Source organism: Vicia villosa, unplaced genomic scaffold, assembly GCF_029867415.1.
Source record: "Vicia villosa cultivar HV-30 ecotype Madison, WI unplaced genomic scaffold, Vvil1.0 ctg.004461F_1_1, whole genome shotgun sequence".
Taxonomy (NCBI): Eukaryota; Viridiplantae; Streptophyta; class Magnoliopsida; order Fabales; family Fabaceae; genus Vicia; species Vicia villosa.
The window spans coordinates 108478-117942 of record NW_026706443.1 but is presented as its reverse complement, the minus strand read 5'-3'; positions in this window follow the sequence as shown (position 1 = coordinate 117942).

The following is a 9465-nucleotide window of genomic DNA, read 5'->3' as shown; positions in this document are numbered from 1 at the left end:
ATCTTACACAGTTTTGCGGAATTAATTGAACTTTAAGCGCAAGTGATTCTGAATCGACTCGCGTCTATTCCGAACCACTATTGAAACGATTGTATATGTGTTAAAACCACTAACCAGCTTGAGATAAACGATAAGAGAATACACTATAGAATCAATACGTCGCTCTATTGAAAATCAATTAACTTCTTATATGATGAACGACGTTTGCAATGCAGTAATGGTGAAAGAAGCAAAAACACAAACACTTGGTAATAATGATCAAATTGATGGTGATTCAATGTGTGATGGATTGTGATGTTTATATAAGTTCTTAATTCACAATCTTAACACTCGAATCGTTGATCAATTTGCTATTATAACCAAATATGAACAGAACGTAAATGAAAAGGTAAAAGCGACAAGAACACGATATTTGTTTAGGCAGTTCGTCGATCGTCCTCGCTACGACTACGTCTGCCCCCAATTCCAAACTGAAATTGGGAAATCTTTCATTAATGTTGAAAGTAGTATATACAAAGAAGATAACAAAGCGATAAACCATAAACCAATTATGTCGATCCTTTGAATCTTCTTCCCCCTTAATCTTTAGTCAGATCAAGGTTATCCAAGAGCGTCACGTGATCCCTTTTCTGCAGTGTCTTCAATTCCCTCGAACCCTTGTTCTTCAATCTTCACACTCAGATGATTCTTCTATGAACACTCTTGATAAAAACCCCCAAGAATTACCTATCTTGGATGGACAAAACCCGCAGATTTTATTCACCAAAAACCCCACAAATCTTCACCCACTAGGAATCTTCAATTCCGTTCCATGGACGTTATCGAACTCGATCACTAACCCCCAACGCAAGAATGATTATGTGTAATTGTGTTGGAGATGACGAAGAACGAAGATGAGAAGCCTTTGTGTATCTTTCAGTTGTTGGTGTTGATTTGATAATTGAACCTTGGATAATATATATGATAGCTTAACAGTTGGAGATGAGAGAAACAGAATTTTTGGCATTCTTGATCAGTTAGGTCGACCTCTTGTAGTGCTTAGGTCGACCTAGCAGAGCTTGCAGAATTTTGCTCCCAGTTAGGTCGACCTGTTAAAGGAGTAGGTCGACCAGAGTCCTCTTCAGATGCATTCTGGGGACATTTTCTCAGATTAGGTCGACCTAGTTGTTGTGTAGGTCGACCTAGCGGACTGATATGTAAATTTCTTCATTTTAGGTCGACCTAGATGATGTGTGAGTCGACCTAGCAGAAGTATATGGATTTTTCTTCATTTTAGGTCGACCTGGGTTGACGGTAGGTCGACCTAACTGTTGCTTTTCTGCATTCTTCTTGTTTTGCTTGTGTTGAGTCGACCTATATGCATAATAGGTCGACCTGTTCTGACATGAGTGATCAATGCTTGCTTTTCTTTGAGTTTTCTGCTTCCACCTTGTTGCTTGTATGCTTATTGAGTTTGCCATGAATCAAAAACATCTTTGTGATTGTAATCTTGTATTCACACGAACTTCTTTTTGCAAAAAACGTGACGAATTCTAGAAGTGGGATGGAAGAGGCAACAATTGATTATTTAGATACGTAAAATAAAAGATTTAGGGAATAAATAATAAATAAAAGAGCAAAAGAAGGAATCAAAAGGGAAGTGAAAAAGATTTATGAGTGTTTCCAATGCAATCTATACATTGAAATTAAGTTTGTCTCACATGGCTCAATGTGTGTATAAGCCTTGGAAAATGTCACACGATGCATTTTTATGAGAATTAATGAGCCTTGGTATGTGAATGGTTTAAAATTTATTATTTGACAGAAAATCATCTCTTTACTGTTTCGACCATAACTGGAGTTCCGTAACTCAGAATTAGGCGCCGTCAAAGGCATTGGAAAGCAAAAGGAAAGAGCTATGAGATGCTTAAGCTTCCACAACCTTAGAATAATCTTAAATACTAGTCAAATCCATGTGAATATCCTTTTACCTTGATTACTAAAGATAATGCTCGGATAATTGATTCGTTAACCGTTCTAAAGGCCTTAGTGCCCAAGTGTTCCTTTAAGTGGGTTGTAGGCATCATAGAATGAGAGGCGATGGAAATCAAAGCTAGAAATGTTCACCAAAATTTTGAGGTCTTATAGATTGTGAAGCTAACCATGTGAACCAAGAGGCGAGGAGGTCCTACAACTTGGTGTAACTTGTGTACGACAATCAATAAAGTATGGATATGGTAATGAGGAGCTTAAGATACCTAGACCAAGAGATATGAACGGATTCTAGCCTAATATTCCTTTTCCTATCAAGCGACTTCTTTCAAAATCTTACAATCTGATGGTGTAGTAAGTATTAGAAGAGTGGTTAGAGAACAGACATAAGGATAGTAACTGCGAGTAGGCATGTTACATTTATGTTGGCTATTTCTTGTGAAGTAATTCCAAGGATGCCCCTGTGCCACATATATTGCAGGCATTCCTCGAGTGTGTGATCTCAGGAATGGGCCGTGCTCCGTAGTTCAGGACTTATTCTTCGGGGATGAACTCCCGGAGATGCAGGCCACACCTTCTCCTTTTGTCATCTCCTTGAGGGTGAATTTCTATGTGAGATTCAGGCCCTAGGATATTGGAGGACTTGAATCGTGTGATGCGATTCAATATCGATTCCATGGTTCTATATAGTCATATGAGTTACTTACCATGTAGATTGAAAAGGTATGTTTTGGGGTCTTGTTTCGAGAGCAGATAGGCAGGTAAACCCGGAAGACCAGACCATGAGGGTAGCTCCCAACAGAAGGTTGGCAGGTAAATCCGGAAGACCTATTCTGGAGGAAACATGTACCTAATATGTGAACATGTAGTATGTTCTCAATGAATCCAATTGGGTGGTCAGTGGACACTTAATTGTGGTGCTACGAGTTGATAGGCTTTCCTGTACTAGATAGTGAGGAAACCTTAGGATCTGAGATGAATCTGTAGATTATGTATGTACCTTGTAGAGCCGAGAGTACCCATAAGATAGGGGAACTCACCGAGATTTAGTAATCTCACCCCATTCATTTTATTATTTTTTCAGGTACTATGCAAGATCGAGTTTTGCTAGATGCTTGGATCAAGAGCTTTTGATCAGATGCCGCGAAGATCGTACCTGATCCTTTCTTCCGCTGTGTATCTTTATCATTGTGTGGACATATCCATTGTATCCATCTTCGAGATGATTTTGAAATGTATATGTCATACCCCAATTTTTGACCTAAGATACCACCTCATATCATTGCATATGCATCATTTGCATCTCTAACAAATTGCATAGCTTGTGTTTGTTACTTGTGACTCAACAGGATTTAATCAGGAAATCACTCATCAGTGCAAATAACACTCAATTAGGGTTTTGTTCTCCCTTCATCTCAAAGAACCATCTTCATCAACAATCAACATTTGGTCCTCAGAGATTCACTTCAACAAGCTCAACAGCTTTGAATCGACTGAATTAGGGTTTTGACTGAAGATAGCATACTCCTGACCTTTGCTTAGGATTTGACCTAATGACTTGGGACATGACCTCAAGACCCCAAGTGCATCATTTTGACCTAATCCATTGGCTCATAACATCTCCTACACAAAGATTGATCAGACAAATCATCAGATTAGGGATTTTGAACTATCAGAGACTGAAATCAGGGATCACATTTGGGAAACCCTAAAAACCCCCAGGGAGTCAATCAAAAGTTTCAATCATCTTCAAATAATCCCTATGACAACATCCAATGGAAATTACATCTCAATTCAAGATCCACAGTCATCAATTTCATCTGGTCGACAATTAGGGTTTTTGACCTAATTCACTGAACAACTGACTTTTTAATCAGGACATGGTGCCACAACTCAAACCATGGCTCAATATCCTCTAATGCTTCAATGTGATCCATTCATACCATTCATATGGTGAGGATAGCCTGTTTCATTTGAAATCTCCAGAAACGTGATTCGTCTGAAAAAGTCAACTGTACAAGATTGCCATTGACTTTTGGGGAATTTTGGTCAACCATGACTTTTGAAGTTTTAAATCATCAATATATGATATGAGAAGTCATTTGATCAAGAAAAATCAAGAAAATCAATCAAGAATCAAAAAGTCAAAAGTTTGACTTTCATACTTAGAAAAATTTCTAAGTGTTTTTCAATGGTTTTTTCCAAACTTTGAAAGGGAATTTCTCAAAATTTCACCTACAAACTGAAAAAAACTTCCAACATGAAAGTTGTAGATTTTGATCCAATAAACAACTTTGACACATATAATTTTTTTCCATAAGATCAACCATTTAAGAGATATGGAGCTTCAAAGTTGGTATCTTATGAAAATTTCACTTAAAACTTCATTTTCTTCAAAGTTCATGGAACTTTTTCACCCATTTCCTTAAAGGTCTTGAAGAAACTTTCAACTAGGGTTTTGAAGTGTGTAACATGAGCTTTCCAAAATGTCCAAGAGCATGGAAAAATATGGAGTGTAGCTATGGTTTTGAATTATGCATTTAGTGATCATTTTCACTTGAATTTTCACCATTTTTCACTAAGTTTCAAGACTACATGACCTATAATCCAAGCAATGATGCAAAGAGGCAATAATTGAAGATATTTTCTCTGATTTGAGATCAGAATGGAAGAGGATAAGAAGCTTGAGTTTTAACCATGGTTTGGTCACTTTTAACCATTTGCATTTAATGTGAAAGATTCCATTTTATCTCTTAAGCCAAATCATCATTTCTTTGATCAACTTGCAAAGCTCTTCATTCAGAATCCTTGGCCTATAAATAGAGGTTCAAATCACTCTTCAAATCACACCAAAACCTCACAATTATAGGTTTTCTCTCTTCTTTCTTGAATTACAAGTCATGTGTTTCAAAGTGAGGTAGAAAACTCAACCTCCAAACCTTGCAAGTTCTGAACAAAGTGATGCTTCCCACAACTTCTAAATGTCAAATGTGATGTGTTTGAATCACTCATACACCCAAAAACACCTCAAATCTCAGAATCACTACCTCACTTCCATAATTGCATATATTGAACCTTATCATGCCAAAATCCATACCAAGCCATATCTGTCCAAACTAACACTCCTAACACCATCCATATACTTCATATGAATGATCCAAACACTCACCAGCAATCTGAAACACCTCCATCTTCAAATTCGATTCATACTTGAAGCAACTGCAGTTCGGGTGCCATGGCCATGCTCAGATGAATTCAGCTTGTTCCAGACATCCAGACACCTTCCATAATCATCATTGAAGCTATCCAGATTGATACAAAGCATCTGTAACACTTATATTGAAGAATCAAATCTCCAGTTTGGCCGTTTTTGAAGGTAAGTCATTTGAACTTCAAACTCATACTTGCACGCATCATAAATGAAATATGAGCATACCATCTTGTTTCTGCACCTATGAGGATCATTAACCCTCAATCAATTGCTTCATAACATGATCATACACGATTTCACATTGAATTTCAGTTCTAGGGTTCTTCGTGTTCATCAGAAAATTGATAGCCTTAGATTGAAAATAAATGAAATTAAAGATCACCATCATGTTCCTTATGAAAAATCGAGTGAGATAGACTATCTACTTGATCAAAACAGTCCAGTTTCAAAGATTTTCAAAATCAAAAGGGGATGATGTTCTTGGCGCGCTTTTTGTTCAGAAAATTCAAATTTTCGTTTCTTAATATAATTGAATGGACGCGCGTATGTAACAAGCCACAAGCGTGGCTCAGTTGGCTTTTGTTTTGAGAAATAACCTCCAGGTCGTGGGTTCAACACCCTTAGGGACCAAAACCTTTTTTTTACAACTATTTTTCTCTCATTTTTCACACAACTTCATTTAATTATTTAACTAACCAAATCAATTCATTTTTCATTCATTTTTTACACACCTCTCATTTAATATATATATTTTAAGAATATCAAAAAAAATCATCAAAAAATATTTATTTGATACATTTTTAATTGGTTTTAAAATGACTTGTTTTTAAGTAATTTTAATACTTTTAAATATTATTTTTCAGTTGATTTTTAAAGTTAATCATTTGTAAATATTTTTGTGATCAAACCCTAATCATTTAGGTCTTAATTAGGTATTAAAACTTGTTTTAACTTAATTAAGTTGACTTTTGTCAAATTCAAATCGTTTTAAAACAAGCGATCGCGATTCTTTTCAAAAAACGATAAACCATTTCTTTTTGAAACTATTGATTAAATCTTTTTTTAATTGATCAATTGATTTTCAAAACGATGTGGGGCCTCTCGAATATTAGAGAGTATAAGTCCCTTTTCTTTTTCTTTGTACAGTTTTTTTAAACAGAAAACTTTTTCCAAAACTTCCAAACAGTTTTTAAAACAATAAATCTCACATCTTTTTTCAAATCCATCCACCCTGTTTTATGAAAATAAAACAGGGGCCTCTCGAATATTAGAGAGTGTAAGTCCCATTTCTTTTCTTTTTGTACAGTTTTCGAAACAATAAAACTTCTTCAAAATAAAATCTTTTCAAACAATTTTCAAATCATTTTCAAAACAACAAAACTTCAAAGAAACTTCAAAACTTTTCAATATACCATGGGCCTCCATGTAGGTATAAGTCCCAAGCCCTTTTGTACATACCCATTCCAGTACATGAAATTAGGTATTTCATTGTACGCATTTTTGTACATATCTCAATCTGTTTTTCTAAACTTTGAGTAACAAACCAAAAATGAAGGTTTTCTTTAAATCTTCCCAAAAAATACCATGGGCCTCCATGTAGGTATAAGTCCCAAGCCCTTTTGTAAATACCTGTTTACATAGCTTTGAATAAACTCAAGTGGACCTCTCCTCGAGTATAAGTCCCGAGCCCCCGTGTATACAAATGGATCATGCTTACAGGTATATTTCCTTCATAAACTCCATTATATACACACACTTTGTCATATATGTATAACTGTTCATATTTGTTCATGTACTTGTTCGTACTTGTTCATACTTGTGATTGTGTTATATATACTTGTTCAACTTAGTACAACACTAGGTTCCCCATAGCCTCCTATTGGGCTTCGTGCAAAGAATCTCCCTAGTTTAGGTTAGGACATAGAGTATGGTTTCCCGGTGAAATCGCTCTAAGAGCTCAAACCAACTATACCATGCCTCCCCTTGGGCTTTGTACAAACGAGTGACCCTCCCATAGCCTCCTCTTGGGCTTACAATGCAAGGACCCTGGATTGTCCCTCCCATAGCCTCCTCTTGGGCTTACAATGCAAGGACCCTCGGATAGCCTCCTCTTGGGCTTCGTACAAGGACCCACGGGCTTCTTATAAGCATCCCCAATATCTAAATCCAAATACCCTAGGAGATTAGACATTTTTCATCTCTATGCTAGGAGTATCTCTTATATATCATCACAAACAATCAATCAATCAAAATCAAACTTTTTTGCCACAAGGCTGGCTAATCAAATAAAACTTTTTTGCCACAAGGCTGGCTAATCAATCAAACTGTTTTACCACCGTACTGGAGGATTAATCAAAGTTTTTGTCACAAGGCTGACTTCATTGAAACTTTTGCCACGAGGCTGGCTGATTAATCAAAACTTTTTGTCACAAGGCTGACTTCATTGAAAGTTTTTGCCACAAGGCTGGTTAAACAAACAAACAAAATTAAACAGATGTATGTGATGATATAGATTAGATACATCTAGCATTTAGACGACATTTGTCTATTTTCCTTTGCTTCCACTAGCATAAGTGGGAACTACGATTGCTCTGACTTTCTCAACATCCCTTTGAGAATACGTAGGCACAAGGTCGATCCTTGGCGAGCAAAACAAAACACAAAAAAAAACCATTCAAACCTTAGCACCCGTAGACCCCGAGCTACAGATGCTCTGATTCCCTCTAAGGGATATGTATGCAGAGGATCGCGATGATCTTTGCGAGCATAATCAAACAAACACCTTAGGTCCCACCTATTTCACCAGAACCTCTCAATAATATGGAATGAAAAACAAAGCAAAGAAACCTATAGAGTACTATAGATACGTTGGGTGCTAATACCTTCCCTTCGTATAACCAACCCTCTTACCCAAAGATCTCTCCCCCCACTTTTTAGGTTATTGCAGCTTTTTTCCTTTTCCTCCTTTGGGAATAATAAAAAGTTTGGTCGGTACAAAAGAAAAATCATTTTTTTATGAGCACTCGAGCCCAAAGAAGGCATCAGGTGTCTCATCCACAAAAAAAGAGGAACAAAACGGTTTTTCGCCCGCGACAGAAAAATGGCGACTTCACTGGGGAACCATCTTTTTATTGTTTCCAAAGGAAGGGTTAATTCTATTTGCTTTATTTTTCATTTCATTTTTTGTTATATGTGTGGTTCTGGTTTCGTTACATCTGTGGTTCTGTTACAAATGATACCTACAACAAGCCGAAGGTTCCTATTGCTCCTTTGATCATTTGTCTACCTGGACCTGTTCCTTATAACTCTGACAAGGCAGTTCCATACAACTACAATGCTACAATGATAAAAGATGGACAAGAAGTTCCTTTGCCTACTCTCTCATCTGTTGAAAACATTGCTGATGTAAGTCGTGTAACAAGAAGTGGACGTGTGTATACTCCGCTACCTCCGAAACAGCCTGTTGCTCCTGCATCCGGGCAAAATCCTGTGAATACACCAGTGGGGAACCCTGTGGAAACTCCTGTTAGTAATACAAGCACTGATGTTGGTCAATCCAGTGGAACCAATGTGAATCCTGACTTTGATGAAATTTTGAAACTTATCAAAAGAAGTGAATACAAGATTGTGGATCAGCTTATGCAGACTCCTTCAAAAATCTCAATACTTTCATTGCTGTTGAATTCAGAAGCCCACAGGGAAGCCCTGATGAAGGTCTTAGATCAAGCTTTTGTAGATCATGATGTGACTGTTGACCACTTTGATGGGATAATAGCCAACATAACAGCTTGTAACAATTTAAGCTTCTGTGATGAAGAACTCCCCGAGGAGGGTAAAAATCACAATCTTGCTTTGCACATTTCTATGAACTGTCAGTCAGACTCTTTGTCAAATGTGTTGGTAGACACCGGATCTTCTTTGAATGTTATGCCAAAGACGACTCTTGCTCGCTTGTCTTACCAAGGAATGCCTATGAAGTTCAGTGGTGTAGTTGTCAAAGCATTTGATGGATCGCGAAAGTCTGTTATCGGCGAAGTCAACCTTCCCATGACAATTGGTCCACATACATTTCAAATCACCTTCCAGGTCATGGACATTCAAGCTGCTTATAGCTGTCTGTTAGGACGACCATGGATCCACGAAGCAGGGGCAGTAACTTCTACGCTCCACCAAAAGTTAAAATTTGTAACAAATGGAAAATTGGTAACAATAAGTGGAGAACAAGCCTTGATGGTGAGCCATTTATCCAATTTCTCTTTCATCAGTGCTGATGATGTGGAAGG